This window comes from Barbus barbus (assembly GCF_936440315.1).
Source record: "Barbus barbus genome assembly, chromosome: 6".
Lineage (NCBI taxonomy): Eukaryota > Metazoa > Chordata > Actinopteri > Cypriniformes > Cyprinidae > Barbus > Barbus barbus.
In genome coordinates, this window is record NC_136734.1 from 35,491,474 (window position 1) to 35,509,375 (window position 17,902).

At 37.3% G+C, this 17,902-nt stretch overlaps 1 protein-coding gene across 2 annotated transcripts in view; it reads right to left on the bottom strand.

Annotated features, from left to right (window-relative positions):
• ntmt1 (N-terminal Xaa-Pro-Lys N-methyltransferase 1) overlaps window positions 1–17,520 on the bottom strand; it is a 128,312-nt gene extending 110,792 nt beyond the window's left edge. The window contains exons 1-2 of one of the 2 annotated variants that reach the window (XM_079420050.1): window positions 17,345–17,520; window positions 16,666–16,729 (exon numbers count right to left, since the gene is read on the bottom strand). The gene's annotated coding sequence lies outside the window, so the exon portion shown is untranslated. The remainder of the gene's footprint in view (window positions 1–16,665; window positions 16,730–17,344) is intronic. The other variant, XM_079420054.1, reaches the window with a different exon arrangement.
• Between the last annotated feature and the right edge of the window lie 382 nt (window positions 17,521–17,902).

Genomic DNA, 17,902 nt, shown 5'->3' on the forward strand with positions numbered 1-17,902 from the left:
GAGTGATATGCGTCCTTTATTGTTGTGTAACAGTGATCCAATATATTACTGTCTCTGGTGGGACATGTAACATGCTGTCTGTATTTTGGCAGTTCACGGGAGAGATTTGCTTTATTAAAGTCCCCGAGAATGATTAAAACAGAGTCCGGGTGTTGTTGTTCACTCTCTGTGATCAGATCAGCGAGTTTCTGTAGAGCTGTGCTCACGTGCGCTTGCGGTGGAATGTAAACACTCACGAGAATGAACGAGCAGAACTCCCGCGGCGAATAGAACGGCTTGCAGTTAATGAAGAGCGTTTCTAGATCTGAGCAGCACATCTTCTTTAAAACAGTTACATCTGTACACCACCTCTCATTGATGTAAAAGCATGTCCCGCCGCCGCGCGATTTCCCCGTTGATTCTGTGTCCCGATCTGCTCTTATCAGCTGGTAATTAGGCAGATGGATCGCGCTGTCCGGTATGTCGCCATTCAACCAGGTTTCCGTGAAACATAGAGCAGCAGAGTTAGAAAAGTCCTTGTTTGTCCGGGAGAGCAGAAGCAGTTCGTCCGTTTTGTTGGGTAGAGAGCGGAGATTCGCCAGATGGATGCTAGGCAACGCCGTTCTAAATCCGCGCTGACGAAGTTTCACGAGCGCGCCGGCTCTCTTTCCCCGTCTGCGCCTCCTGAAGCGTTTGACCAGAGCTACAGCTCCGCCAACTACAATGTCCAGCAAAACGTCCGAAAAATCAAAAACCGGTAGAAGATTTTGTGGTGTGTTCTGCCGAATGTTCAGTAGATCATCCCTGGTAAAGCTGATCTTATTTGAAAAACAAAAAACAGGAAAAACAAACAAAAACAATACAAACACCGAGGAGCAACGCACAATAGCTGCCATCAGCGGCGCCATTTTGTTTGGAACATGTTCTTAAATGTGACTTATATATGACAAATGTTTACATGCATGCACAGTTTTAAAGGCAACTTTGATCGACTTTTGGTAATACATGACTTAACTAGCGACATAACTATGACATTTGCTCAGTTTCTTTGCACTTTAATATGAAATTATATACAGCATGCACTGCTGCTTTTGTGCATGCACCTGAAGAGCATGTGCTATGAGCACAGTACAACGGCTGACAGTTGCGATATTTTAATTTTTTTTGGTTTTGTCAGAATTTGTCCGGTCTGGACTTGTCAGTGATTAAGTGTGTTGTGTATTGGACTGACTCAGACACTAGGTTTGTCTTCCTCTCTGACTGTCAAAGACTAGAATCTGCTCCAGTCAATAAAAAAAGTCTTTAAGTGTGTCAGGTTCAGTCTTGGAATATTTGAGTTAGTCGTGTAGTGTGCCCTCAGCTTTAATGGTTAAAGTGTTTCACTGGTGAAATTAGATCATTTGAGTTTAAATCTAGACTAGTGCATTGGGATAGGAGAGCACAGAAGTGTGACCATGATGTTGAATTCAGAAAAAAAAAAGCTACCCAAAAAATCCACTGGGAGCAAATGAAACAATAAGTTACTTTTAATTTCATCATTTTCTCTTATAATAATGGTTTTCAGTGGGTGAACGTGTGTTATTAAGTTTTACTGCATTATGGAAGATTTAGAAGAATTGCAAGAATTGTTATCTAGTAAAAATGAAATCACAGATGAAGCACTCAGGAACAAATTATGAGCAGAAGACTGACAGCTCTAAAATGAACCAGTCTTTTCCCTGGTAAAGGTCAAATATAGCTGTCCACTCTGGCTGTCAACTGCATGTCCAGATATGTATTGTATATAAGTCTAGATACATCCATTTGAAATACAGTATTTTTAAAGTATGTTTCAGCATAAAGCTTTCTTAGATATGCCACTAAAGATTGTTTTCATTAGAAATGAAGATGGTTCCCAGTATGTTTATTACAAAACTATTTTCATTTCATGCTATCAGAAAAAAAATAGCTTGTCAATATGGTAGAACCCGCAAAAAGAAAACCTCTGTGCCTTATCTACCCCTAAATGACGCATATTATTAGTTTAAAGACCTAATATCGACACCTTAAAGGGATATTTACCCCAAAATTAAAAGTTCTTTCATTATTTACTCACGTTCATTTCATTCCAAACCCATAAGATTTTCATTCATCTTCGTAACTAAGGATGTAATGAAACCCGAATGTTTTCTGTCCATCCAATAAAAGTACATGCAACAAAACTGTTGATCTAAATTAGAGGGCTGCATTGGGTTTGGACTCCCACCGGACGGAAGTTTCGGAGGCAGTGTGTAAACGTGATTGACATAATATGAGGTCGTATTTATTTTTTAACGTGCAAAAATTTCGGACTGGGTGTGCAATGACCTTAAAACTGTTTGTTTAGTAAATCGTGTGGTGCTTGTGTATCAAGCAGTAGGCTACTTTTAAAAACTGAGGTGCTGCTATTTTGTTTTAACGGTTAATGTTTTATAACGCTAATAAAAACTACCCAATGTTTTTGTCCGGTGTGGTGCTTTGGTTTAGCATTACGTCATCTTATTTAAACACAATCATGTTTAAAGCCTGCTATTCTGGATGTTAAGTTGAACGAATATTTGAGAATTGGTGTAGCCGACATTTTTTACAAGCTCTGAGAGAAAGTCTGCGAGAGTGGACACATACATTGTGGGATTGGGCGGTCCTGGTCAGAAATTCCACGGGTTTAAGAAAACAGTCTCTAAGCCCTGCTCTAATCTAAATAGACCTTAATAGGTCATAAAGGTGTCATAAAAATAATATATGTGAATAAAAACCTACATTAAATCTGTTCATCATATAAAGCAATCGTATCTCTTCACAATACTTTGATTAAACTGCTCGATTCATTTGGGTTCGTTTTAGGATGCCTGTATGACCTTTTTTGGATCTTCAAAATTTTGGTTGTGTGGGTTTCATAAAAATATCTTAATTTGAATTTCAAAGATGAACAAAAGTCTGCATGAGGATGACTAAATGATGACAGAATTTATATTTTTGGGTGAACTATCCCCGAAGAACTGGATGTAGCAGCAAATCTTTTCTGCTATATAATGACAGACATCAAAAAAGAAAAAAAATGGGTGGTGACTTTGTTCTTTGCATTGGGTGTTGATTGGATTGGTTGATTGGACATCAAAAATGGAGGCATATGACCATGAGCTTGCAGGGCGGGGTTTAAATGTGCTAAATTAGAGAAGTCCAGCAAATGTCACCAGAGAAGTCTGTCACTTTCACCAGAATTTCAAGTCATGACATTTTTATTAAACATTGCCATTTTTATAATTAAGTGTATACTTGAATGAGTCATTTACAATAAGATCTATAACATGCATTTAGAAAATAGATATGGTGAACTCTTTGTTTCATGATGACTTTTGGGTACTAAAACTGAGCAGCAGGGTTAGATAAAGCAAAAAGATTTTGTACCCCAAAAGGTGCAATTTTTGCACTGTTTATCTGACAGTACAGTTCTGTGAAACTTTTGGCACAATATCTGCAAAGCAAGAGAGAAGGCATAATTACTTTGTAATTGTCTTGAACCATGTAACAAAGGTGGGGTCTGTGGTATGAAGCGCTGTTGCCGTGTTCTCTCCTCCACAGTTGCTGTGGAGGCTGCAGTTGATGGTTATAACAGCAGCTGTCGCTGCAATGCACTCTGCAGCCCATGAGGAGCGAGAGAGAGAGAGCGAGACAGAATGTGGGAGCGACAGAGATAGAGTGAGAAAAGTGGCAGAAGGGGAGAGCTGGTGAGAGAGAGCGAGAGAGAGAGAGAGGGAGAACTAGCCATGTTTAAAGAGAGCTGCGAGAGATATACCAAGGGAGGGAGGAGAGAGAAAGCAAAAAGAAGTCTGAAAAAATAGGGTTAGAAATAGCAAGCAAAAGAGAACTGCAGGCAGAGTGAGCAGAGAGGGAACGCAAGGGAGAGAGAGCGACAGAAATATGCAGTGGGAGCTGGTTTAGATTGTAATAAGAGAGGCCCTGCTCCGCTCTGTCAAGCTGAACTTGCTCCACCACCTCCAACCTCCACAATCACACATCACACACATTCCAGCCTAACCTCAGAGGCCGTGAGCGTGTGTGCCTGTGTAGCTGTGCATGGTTGTATACACTTTTTGTGTGAAAACGTGTGCTCCAGAGAAATCCAGAGCAACATCAGGGTGTCTCCCGTTCTATCACAGAGGGATACGGAACAAGAGCAACTGTAGACAAAACAGGATGAGGATGAAGCTCGGTTTTAACTGTTCAACCTCAGATTTCAGAGTCTGCGTGTGTCATGCATCTGTTAAAGTGCGTGTATTTCCAGCACTAAACGGAGCCGGGCATTGAGGAAGACTGACGCAAACGAGCAGTGACTAACTATGTAAACACTGTAAAAATAGAGTCGCAGCAATAGTCAGGGACACAAGAAAGAGGACGCTTCTAAACAGAAAATATACAGACGTGACCATATACCCGACAACACACACGGACTCAAAAGAGTAACATAATGAGACTTGTAAACATAATGTGAAACGAAAACATTAAACTGGCAATAGACAGGTGAAACAGGATGCTTTATACTTTTAAATACTCAAAAATACACACACACGCACAGGGTGAGAGGGAAGGGTGAGTCTCCGGCAGAGTTTCCTGCCACAGGATTTGAAACTAGAGCTCCTTCAGCTGTGGTCTCCCGTTTCCTCTCCCCATTTCCAAACACATTCATACGTTGGGATGTAGTTCCGTAGCTGTATCCATTAGGATCCATGCTTATTAAATATGAACTTTCACATGCTTACTAGAATTTTGGAACAGCAAAAAATGGTAAAAAAAACAAAAAAAAACAAAAAAAAAACAGTACTGTATTTTGTAATGGATTCTCAATCATTCCAAATTAGCATGAGGTTTCTTTACTTGGCCTATACTCACGCTAATCTGACCCAGACAGTGGCCGGGTCCAGAGCACAAGGACAAACATAAGCATCAGGCAGATGGGGTTGTGCTTAGCCCAAGAGCACTGCAGCAGAGGTCAAACGAAGTACACTACCGAGAATCTGAACAGGAGTTCCTCCATTTATAACATTATTAAAAGTGCTTTTCCATGGCACAATGATAGTATCATTAACACCATGGTATTGTATTATTACCGTATTAACACATTACTGTTCAAATGTTTGGAGTAAGAAAGACTTTTATATAAAACTGATTTTTATATTCAACACAGATGCATTCTATTGAACAAATGTGATACTTATTATTGCTACAAAAAAAAATATTTTTTTTTTAATACCAAGCAGCTTTTTTAACATTGATATTAAGAAATGTTTCTCGAGCACCAAATCAGCATATTAGAGTGATTTCTGAAGGATCATGTGACATTTAAGACTAGAGTAATGGCTGCTGAAAAGCTTTGATCACAGGAATAAATTATATTTCAAAATATATCACAATAGAAAGCAGTAGCTAATAATATTTCACTAAATTTATTATTTTCCATTTTTTTTTATCAAATATAGGCAGCCTTTTGAATGGTATTGTAGGTCATGGTGAAAAATGGCACACAAATCCAAGATGCTTCAAAAAATACAATGGAATCACAATCCAGTCCAAACCAACATGGTATATAAAAAAAAAAAGACATCTTTAAACCTTCAAGAAGGTTTCTTCAGGTGTACTGTACATATAAAGCTCTGAGATGCTGTACTTGGCCAATGTTTCACTAGCTTCTTCAACAGGCACTACTGAATGAGGACTAGACCATGTGAATTTCCCTATACCCAAGAGAAAAATGATAAAAAAAAAAAAAAACACTGTAGACATTTTTTCCACAAGTTTTACAATGGATGGGCTCGCAACACTTCAATCCATAACATGTTATTAATATAAACCTATAACTATCTAATATTTTATTAATCCATAACTTACCTCCAATTGTAACAATTGTAATTTATCATATTAGAACTCAAAATTTCAAGTGCTTTACAGCAGATTCCACTTAGCTGTAGGCTACATGAGAATTAGGGGGGCTAAAATTTCACTAGACTCTGAACACTGCTGGTGCTATTCACTAAACTTTAACATTTCTGTATGCCTTGAAATCCTTGGAACGAGCCTGTTGCCTCCAGCTTGCATATTAGTGTCATGGCATATGATCGCAGCATTGAATGGATTCTAACACCTCATTTCTCTCCACGGGTTTCACCAAACCATCCAGTGCTTGAACATTTGAAACCTTCTCAAGAATAAAATGATGGTTTGAAGCAACAGTATTATTCCCACTGTATCATCCCATGAAGAGAAAAAAACAGTTACAGGACATCTTCACATAAAACAACTGAACTACTCAACTCAATCCATTTCAACACAATATCTATTCATTTCGGTAGCCTGACAGAGTAACAATTGGCTCAGCAAATGGCTCGACTTTGTTTCAAACCTGTTTGAAAACAAGCTATTGCATTTGATGCCACTAGTCTATAAATTAGGGAAGTCGTGGCCTAATGGTTAGAGAAAAGGTTGCGGGTTCGAGTCTCGGGCCGGCAGGGATTGTAGGTGGGGGGAGTGCTCTCTCCACCCTTAATTCCACGACTGAGGTGCCCTTGAGCAAGGCACCGAACCCCAAAACTGCTCCCTGGGTGCCGCAGCATAAATGGCTGCCCACTGCTCCGGGTGTGTGTTCGCTGTGTGTGTGTGTGTGTGCACTTTGGATGGGTTAAATGCAGAGCACAAATTCTGATTATGGGTCACCATACCTGGCTGTATGTCACTTTCACTTTTTCACTTTAAATGATATACATTATATTTACATTTCTGTGCAACTAACAGATCAATAGCAAAATGTATAACAGCTAAGCTGATGCAAAAGGAAAAGCAGATAAAGCATACAGGATAATGATGGGTAGAATGTTTTCAGATAGTCTTGAGTGGTTTGGTCTTTTAAACTGTTATGCTAACCTTGAGGAAACATTTTCATCAATCAAAACTCAACTTAAAGGGATAGCTCAGGAATGATTGTGTCAATTTACTAACCCTCATGTTGTTCCAAATCTGTATGACTATCTTTCTTGTGTGAAACATAAAAGATGATATTTTGAAGAACGTTGACTACCAAACCATTTTGGACGTCCACTGTTTGGACTGGTTTGTGTTCCAGAGATGAAAGAAAGTCGTGTAGGTTTAGAATGACATGAGGGTGAGTAAATGATGACAAAATTTGCATTTTTGGGTGAACTATCCCTTTAAACATGTCATCTTCCCAACCAAATATTTCTAAGATTTGTGGGAACAATAAAAGAAATACATATGTGATACATTTTTAATGCAAGATGTAAGAGAGAGAGAATCAGACCTCAGCTGCATTCAGTCACTCCATTTCATTCTAGTCAGATACAGAGGAGCTTTGTGAGACCTGCGTCACTCAAGGAAGCAGACAGAAGGGAACCTTGTTTGTGTCTTATGTGAAAGGTCAAGGGTCACCATAGGCCAAAAGGACAAGGAGCCCTAATGAGAAAAAAAGTAGTATTTTTTCAGAATTCTGGTTGTTTTTATAAATTCTTTATTAAATCTTCTGCTGAAAAAAACTTTAAAAAAAATAGTACAAATATTATGTGCCCTGTAATAGTGCAATCAAGTGACTAATGAGTATTTCTCTACTGTGCTAAATATGCTACCAATTTGTAGAGGCATAGACCAGTCTCTTTTCTAAAACAAATCAGTTCCACTAATGCCGGAGCTGAAGCTTATCATATGTGGGTTATTCCTACAATCTTTGTCTGAATTCATTTTATACTAGAGTGGACATGTTTAAATGGCTGATCATGGATATCATGTTCATCTTCATGGATCTATGTACTTCAGAATTAACTGTTTGTCTGTCCTGCTTCATCCCATAATAGGTTCTACAGCCAATGTCAGAGAAAGCAGGAGGTCTCTTCTTTCCCCCCACTTTAACTGGAGCTGGAGCTGAAGAACCAAGGGGCCCTCAACATCCTTCTTTCTTTCCATCAGGGTGAAAAAAAACAGAAGGAAATGGAAAAATGGAATTATGGAAATGGAAGCAGCATGTGGAAAAAAGCAAACAAATTTTGATGACTACAAAGAGGTACACAGGTTTAAAATGAAGGAAGGATAATGTAGAAATTAAACAGAGTCAAGAGCCTGTGTAGAGGTTTACAAAGTGGCATTGAGACTTCTTTAAAGCTTCTCCATGCTTCTTCATGGAAGATAAATTACAGCATTACAACAACAATTCTTACTCGCACACAACTAACGCAACAATAACAATGCTTAAACTTAATTTTTAGATCTGTCATTTAAAAACTAAATTAATTAATATGTTTGTAGGATGATGGTTAAGAAAGAGGACAAATTTAAAGGTGGGGTAAGTGATTTCTGGTAGCCAATGTTGATATTTGAAATCACCAAAACAAACATACCCCTACCCCAAAAGGGTCTCGCCCCTATTTGATAGCGTCGCCCCACACATACATACACATCCCTGGCAACAATTAGTTCTGTGAAACAAAGCAAAACCAAGGTTACTCACCTATTGAGAAGAAACAAAGCAACCTCGGCATCCGATCGCAGGCCTTCCCGCTCCTTGAGTTCTCTCCAGCGCTGGAAAGCTGTTCCGATATTTACATGGATCCTACTTTTGCCTTATCGTAACACCGTGTCTACACCGGATACGAGCGGCTCGACAAAATACTATAGAACTCATTATAATCAGTGATGCTGTCTACACTGGATGGGACACGACAAATCCCCAACAGTAAACTGCTGCTGCGTTCTATTTATTACGTATTGACACAAATTTCACACTTTGTAAGCCTACTTTTGTTTCACAGACAGTTTCCTCTTTTGTTTTTTATCCGCCATCTCTCTTTCTGTCATCACTCGGCTCGGCTAATGTCCATCATGTGCACTGAGCGCTCTCTGCTCGCATCATGAGTAGACACGCCCCTTACTGCTGATTGGCTACAAGTTTGTTTTGCTACTGGGCCTGACTTTTGAAAAAACACATACCCACCTTTAAGATTTTCTATAGCAAAGGATTAAAAAAAAAGCCTTTCCAAAAAACAATTTCTGTTAAACATTCTTCATCGACTTGAGCTATCCATGTTCTGCTTTCTTTCTCCATATGTGTCAAGTTCAACATATGCACTTAGTGTGTTCCTTGTTACATACATCTGCTGAGCATATGAACATGTCCAGGACCACAACAACCATGGCTCTTTGCCATACAGTCAATCTTCAATTCAGATCAAGAACAAGTGTGCCCTTCCCAATATCTCAATGTAACTAATAAAATAACAATAAAAAAAACTACTAATCAGAACACTGCAATGACATATATGCTAATACTTGTCTGTGGAATAATTAGTACTACTGTGGCTGGTTGATTTACATGTTGGTCAGACGGTCTCTTCCTGTTTCAGTGGGCGGTCCTTGACCTGAATAAGCTGCAACGAGGACCACACTTTATAGTCTAAGGTCTAGTTTTGCAAAAGTATTATGAAAATTATTTTTGTTAGATATGCATTAGGAAAGAAAAGATCACAATTTTTTTTTTTTTAAAGCAACTGCCCATTTTGTTTATTTTTTGAATCTGTTAATCATAAATCAAGATACAATACATCTTAATGGACCTATTAGCATATTGTGAGGGTTTGAATTGCAATCCAATGATCTAGCATGCTTTCATAAGCTGCTTCACACAAAAATGTCCACATAAAAAATGACTGGAAATATATCTATACTAGATCCTATACTAGTGATAAAAACTATACAATTATTATAAATATCACACTGGTATAGTGAAAATATTTGAGCGAGCCTCTATTATAGTCTGTTTAACAAAAAACATGAGCATTTAACAAGTTAAATGTATAAACAGTTCACTAAAAAATTTAAATTCTGTTATTTTTCACATGCAAGTTTCTTTTTCCCCATATATAAAAAAATGGCAGGGACAGCTTTCAATGTCATTTAATTTAATTTCACATTCATGGAAAAGAGCGGCTTGGACATTCTTCTAGATGACTCAAGATTGTCACAGGTTTGACATGAGGATGATATTTTATCATATATATATATATATATATATATATATATATATATATATATATTTATTTATTTATTGAGTAAACTATTCCATTAACACCTATGAACTTTTAATCAAACATTGCCTTAACAATTCACAGTTTTTATCCCTTCATTTTGAGTGATTTTTTTTTTATTCTGTCCTCCTGCTGTCGGCAATAAATCTGCATGTTGAGTGTTTAAAGATTAATGTTTCTCTCTCTCTCTGCATCTCTCCCTCTCCCTCCCGCCCTCTCTCTCTCCGTCCTCGCATTCTTTCTTCGTTTCAACACCCCGGCAGTACCCTCACGTATGCATATGTAAATGGCTCTGCCTCTGAGCCGCTGGAAGTAATTGTATGCATTTTTAACTGGCCAATCGACTGACAGATAGGCACAGATTGTCTCGTCTGCCTCTCTTCCACTCTCTCTCTCTTTCTATCTCATTCTCCCTCACACACACACACACACACACACACACACACACACGCTCAGTGATTTTTTTTTATTTTTAGCTCAGTGCCTCCCCCTCCAGATGCACACCATCATGTGGTGGTGGTCTGCTATAGGGCGATTAGAAACTAGAAATCTCTTGCTCTCTTTCTCCACAGTGTGATATTCTTAATGTATCTTTTTGTGTTTTTCCACAAGTTTGTTTTGATGAACACCTTTTTTTTTTTCTTTTTTTTTTTTAAGGACATCATAAAGTTCTCAAAAATGTAAGATTTTTAAGGACTAGTTCACTTGAGTATCAAAACTTTCATCATTTCGTTCCAAACCTGTACGACTTTCTTTTTTCTGCAGAACACAAAGGGAGAAATTCTGAAGACTGTGCGGGTCGCTCTTTTCCTCATAATTATAATGAATGAAGAGTGGGATAAAACACCAAAAAGTCTCATAAAGGCACTTTACATTTATATAAGCCACATAGCTTTGTAAGAGAAATAGACCAAATTTTGCATTGTTATTAACTAAAAATATTCACCCAATTAGTGAACAAATCATTCAGTCTAGATTTCTGACCCAGATCAACAAATAATTAAAAACCTCACAAGATAAAATAATAATAATAATAATAATAAAAGTGTGGAACAGCATGAGAGTATTGGATGAACTATTGCTTTAAAACTACAAAAATAATCTCTGCAACAGCCATAATGCTGTGTCCGCAATTGCCCAGTCAATCAGTGAATAAACACTTGGTTTCGGTATACTGGTAAGGAATTTATTTTTCTTGATTTATGACACACAAATGTATTTAATAATAAAAAATTGAATAGTTTTAAATGTTAAGTCAATAAAGGGGTAGAGCCTCTGGAACGTAATTTTCTTTAATTTATGAATTGATAAAACTTGCACCATTATGATTCTACATTAGTGTGCAGCTTTGCGGAGGTTAAGAGGTTAGCCTACAATTATAAAGTACTATGCATGTTAATACAATATGTATGCATTCACATATGGCTTTTATGGGGTTATTAAGTAGATCAACCTGCTTGCAGTCGTCTTTTAGAATATTAGAATTATTTTTGAGAGTAATATGGTCCCTTGATGGAAATTAATAGCATAACAATGAGCTAACTTTGCTTATGGCACTCCAAATCAGGATGCAAATCCTTGGTGCTACTCACAAGCTTTCTCGAAATTGTAAGCCATTTATTTCTTTAATGCCATAGATTCAGTCTTTAACTGTCAGTACATGAACGAATTTGCTGAATTTGATTCAGTGGATAATGACTGTAACAGATCAACAATGCTGCAATTTTCTGTTCCTTCAATGCTGTTTGCGACAGTTTTAGCTGTGGCACAAACAATATCAACTTCCATGACAACAGAAGACATGCTGTAATGTTCCTTTATGTAATTATTGTTTTCCAATTTCTTTGTCAGATGAACAGCCTATTGTGGAATATGACTGCATTCAGAATAATTCTTCTGATTATATGGATGGATATGATATGAAAGACACATTAGAATATTTTGGTAACTTACTAAAGCAAACTTTCTGAATCTCACTTAACTAAAAGGTATCAAATATGTTACTGAATAAGATAACATATTAACATGCATTTTTATATAAGAGTTAACATGCTACCTTGAACATTTCAAGCTTGACTGTGACAAAGAAATATATCAGTTGAGAGCACTCATAATGAAACTTTTCTGTTCCTTTTCTATGATCTTCTCTGGGAAAAAGTGACAGGACCACTTTCTGTTTGGGAGGATATGCAGGAAAAGTCAAAGATGACTACTACTATCAGAATCACTTCATGTCCCAATGCATTGTCATGGCTGAAGATGCTTTAGGACATTTATTGATAATCTCTCCTGTTCCACCCTTCTTTCACTTTATAACTCATTCTGTATCTTGTGAACATAAACAAACTTGAACAAAGTTATCAGCAGAATATCACATAGTGATACTGGCTCTATTTATTATTTTCTGCAAGACTTAAAGAGTTAGTGTGCGTCTCTGAAACAGTCATGTTTCATAGAGCTAATAAAAAATAGCAAAACATTTCCCCACAGAAATTAGCATTGAGGCTAAAAACAAAGCTTTGTGGTGATAAAAAGGAGAGGACTTCACATGAAATATTATTAGAACAATTTGTTGTTGCACTTCAACTAACGGCTTGCTAGTTGCAGCAACTCTAGAATATTTATCGAGGAATATTTTGCAGAGAATACCTCACTATTCTAACTTGCACAAAATTATTCATACACAGCGTATCTGTTTCACATTGGTTCACAGAGACTGATAGAAATATTTAGGAATAAAATTGAATATGGTGTTGGCTGTAGTCCAAATGTGATTATAATATAATCTGTAGACATCCCAGAGGAAGTGCACATTGTAAGTCTAATTTGCAGAAAATGATTTGGACAAGTTACACATGTTGTGCGGGCAACTGTGGTGCTCAGTGACTGAAGTTCATCGCCTTAACTAGCTAGTAGGGTTATCAGGGTATCAGGCATTCTTAACGAAATACTGCTTAGTACTTGATATATGACTGCTAAACTACTCCTTAATGCCTTAAACAGCTGTTCCAGATGTGCCTAAAGCTTTGGGTGTAAAATCATAATCTCAATCCATATTACATGTAAATGCAATAATGCAAGACTCCTGTTATTAAAAAAAGAAAAACGTTAAAAGAATTGGCTCCCTGTTTGAGATGGAACTGAAATTTAAATTGAAATGACAGAAAGTGGAATTTGCTCATTCTAATGGTATTCTTGTAAATTAAGTGTTCTTCCACATTGGTTCATAAAATGAAAATACATGTATGAAATATAAATCAAGTACAAATTTCTTAATGACTTTTTAAACCAATCTATCTCTCAGTGAGGCTTATAAATACCACACTTTAAAAATTACAGTCATTGCAGTTATGAATTCCTCATTTTAATTCTACTTTCTTAAATGCAACGCTGCATTCAGGTTGCTACAAAAAAATCTAATTTAATTCAAATTTACAAACTGCCGGAATTTAAAAAGCATTCTTAATTCATCTTGGAATGGCCCACAACCCTAGACTTCTAATAGCTTGATTGACAAGCTGGTTACTCATTCCAGAGACATTTATATCACAGCGATTACCAAAATAAAGTTCAAATATCACCAGGGTCTTGTGGGCCTTGAAAACATGTATGACTCTAATATGTCCACAACCTCAGCATGCAACACAAACCAAATGTAAATACTGAAAATCAACTGGCTTGAACGTGTCTGCCAACCCTCAAAGGATATAAGTAGGACTGCATCAATTTCTAGACATCCTAGATACAGCTTTCATGAAACTCTAGCCCCCGGTTTCACAGACAAGGCTTAAACCTAGTCCTAGACTAAAATGAAATTCTGAGCTGTTTCAACAGAAAGAAACTTGCACTGACTGATCTTAAAATATATCAGTGCCTTTGTTTTGTCTCAAGATGCACACCAGTAATGTTTTTATCTAAGGCACATTTATAAAAATTACCCAAATGTCTTAATTGAACTATGGCCTAATCCTGGCTTAGGCTAAACCCTGTCTATGAAACCGGGCCTAGATTTTGTATCATTTTATCTCATTACATCTTCATCTGTGGTATCTGGTTCTTTATTTCCTTTTTCTTACAGTGCATTTTACTTCTAAACCAATTTTTAATTTTCAAACAAGTTCACATCTTTAATATTTTTTAATGCTTAATGTGCATATTTTTGGCATGTCTCTACCTAAACATTTTTCTAGATCTTTAAAATCTTTCAAACATTATAGGCAATTGTAAGGAAATTTTGCAGCATTGTGACACCATGCTCACTTTAACATGATATCAGCCTCTTTATTGTAGTGGGAAAATTAACTTAAATCTGCATGCTTCCAAATCTACAGACAAATGTATATTCAGAAAGAGTTCATTTCCAGTGTACACACAAACCCACACAGCCACAACATGTTTAAATAAAGCAAATATTCCTCTTTCTCCTTATCTCAACAACCACGCAGCACTGCTGTGGAGCATTTTTAGTGCCACAGCAATGTACAGGCACCAGCGACACACAAGGTGTCATCACGACCACAAATCACTTCCTTGTGAGTGTCTCTTCCTCCCCCCAAACTGTCTTTCTCTTCCTCTCTCTTTCTTTTTCCTCTCTCCAGCGCGCCATATAGGACGGAGTTAGTATATATCTCAATTAGAGAGCAGGGGTTGGAGTTGGCGAGGGGGAGGGCTTGTGTCCAGGCTGACTCCTCCCCCAGTGCCCCACACCAGCCCACTTAAAGTGGAAGCAGAAGCACAGTGCCGTCTGGAGCCCTGTCAGTCAAAAGCCCTGCGGCCCTTTATGCAAATCAGTCTGTCTGTGGTGGACTGGGAGGGGAGGGGGAAACATGTCTAGATTTGTTTGTTATCCGTTATGCCCTCCCCTTCAATTCTTCCACTTCATCTTCTCTCTCTCTCACATACACACACACAAGCAAAGACTCCACTATATTCAGTCTCTCTCTTCACCTTCCCTCATGGTATGTCTTGACACTTTTATTCGTCCTTTTTCTCTTTCGGGCCCCATAACCTGTCCACTTCTATAGACTTGAGATGAGAAATTGTGACATAACTGTGAAACTGGGAACCAGTGAGGTGAAGCATGCAATGCTACTGGGCTCTAGAAACTGGGTCGCATAAAAAGGGAGGCTAGACGTGTGTGTGTGTGTGTGTGTGTGCGCGCACATGTATAAAGATTGTAACACAGATCTTGTTTTCAAAAAAGGTGCACACTGAACTTGATTTTATGAGATAGTATTACATACTTCAATTAAAGCGGTTGAAATAAATTTTCCAAAACTGGAACATAAATAAAATATCTTTTATCAAACACGCTCTTATATAGGTCAATTTTACAATTGTTAATGCACCTAGTTTTGGAGTTCTTTGAAAAAGCAGATGGACTATTTAAAAATTCCTCAAGGAGAATCACCACAATTCCTCATCCCCTTCCACCAAAAAAATCCGCACTTTTAAAATTCACAGAAAAGCATCAGGTTTGAGAAAAAACAAGATGTCTCGGTGCATCCCTTTGGAATACCCCCTGTCGTGAAATTCTCGCGATATCAAACTAAGACAGACAAGTGTGACAAGAGCTGCAATGATCTTTAAAAACTGGTGACCAAACATCACCCATCACCAAAAAAGCAGCATCTTCATCTGTACAAATAAAAACAGCAGGTAAGTTTTAAACTAAATAAACATTCAAATAGTTCTGGCAAATCATCTGCTTGTCTCATGCAAATCGGCAACTTCAAAAGTAGTAATAAAACAACATTGTCTGTCAAACGATGACTGGATTATTGGATGTTGCCAAAGTGAAGTACAGCACAAAAATAAACTGAATTTTAAAACAAAGAAGACAAAGGGATCTTTATTTAACCTGCTGGAAGTCTTTCACTGATAGGATCCAGATGACATATTTTACTATATGTGACCCTGGACCACAAAGCCAGTCATAAGGGTAAATTTTCTAATTTTAGATTTATACATAATCTGAAAGCTGAATAAATAAGCTCTCCGTTGATGTATGGTTTGTTATGATAGGACAATATTTGGCCGAGATGCAACTATTTGAAAATCTGGAATCTGAGGGTGCCAAAAAATCTAAATACTGATAAAATCACCTTTAAAGTTGTCCAAATGAAGTTGTTAGCAATGCATATTACTAATCAAAAATGAAGTTTTGATATATTTATGGTAGGAAATTTATAAAATATCTTCATGGAACAAGATGTTTACTTAATATCCTAAAGATTTTTGGCATAAAAGAAAAAGCTATAATTTTGACCCATACAATGTAATGTTGGCTATTGCTACAAATATACCCCAGCGACTGAAGAGACTTAAAAAGATGTGTAACAGTAAATCATTAATTGAATACTGCAAGTCAATACATTCAATGTAATTAGCTGGGAGTTTGAAGTGTACTCAATTGCATATTTTATTCAGAGTTATATTTTATAGTGTCCTTTTTTTGTTTTCACATTATAAATCCAATACACAAGGGTTAATATGTCTGAGGAAGCTAGAGTGAAATAAACTGACTGCAATGACATGCTGAAACTAGATCTGGAAAAGGGTGTGTGTGTTTGGTAGTAACAGTACTCACCTGTGGAGACCTGTCGTCTTTCTCTTTCACATCTGAAGACACATGTGAGAGCAACACCACACTTCTGAAAGACCACATAATCATAACTGTTAATCACAACTTCAAACTGACAAGCTTTCGAGAGTAACAAAATATGAATAAGTCCTTAAAAATGCTGTCATCACGAGGTCATGGTGTACAGAGCAGCAGAATACGGCCAGTACTGTTTTAGAGACCGTTCACACAAAACGTGTACTTGCGTATTTAAAAACGGGATGGAAAAGATTTGATAACAACTATTGCTGCATTCACGTGCTATCGGAATTATCTTAAATACGAGCTTCCTTGTCGAAATTGGATATGAACGGCCTTATATGACCAATTTCCGACTAGGAAACTCGTATTTACTCGTATTTAGCATAACTTCATGGCATCTTGATGCACGAGATGCAGAAGAACAACTAGCCGCGGCAGGAAGCGTTTGCTACAGTTTCTATATGAACCAGCCCGTAAGTGCTAAACACAGTTACGGTCACACACAGTTGTATAATAAACAAGTGTGACACCTCTACATATTTCAGGAATCACAACCGTATTTTCATTCAAGCGTATTTTTATAATATCGCACAGATTGTTGTCTGTCAAATCATACTGTGCGCACGTCTCGTGTAGGATGCAAGTTTTAGTTTGGGAAACTTACAGAGACACATGTATATACATTATAAACAGTGTGTCATCTGAAGGTTTCAGATCCAATCTTCCGCTGGTGTCGTTCCCGTCCGTTTCGTGGTCCAGCTGCTGCACCCCAAACTCCTGCTTTACGTTAATCAAGATTTTATTGAGGCCGCCATCTTTGATATATAAACTTCAGTCACTGTCACTATGGTTACCGGTGTCTTTCACGGCTATTTTGAGAATATAAAAGGGGCTGACATTAATTGCACTATTGTGGAACATGTCTTTATGTAGCTAAATAATTTAATATAGATTAGTTCGTGTTAACCAATAACACACAAGCAAGAGTGTTGTTTTACTGAATATTAGTATGAATCTCTTATCAGCACAGCTATGTTTCAGCCATGGTCATATTGCCTCAAGCTATGGTGCTGATACAACAAGAAGTTTGCAAGTGTTATATTGAGTAGCATACAAAGTACTATATAAAATAGGCAAAATATAAGCAAGTGATTCATACTAAATATTTAAATATACTTTTGGATTACACAGACATTCTTTTATATTCATTAAAATAAAGAAA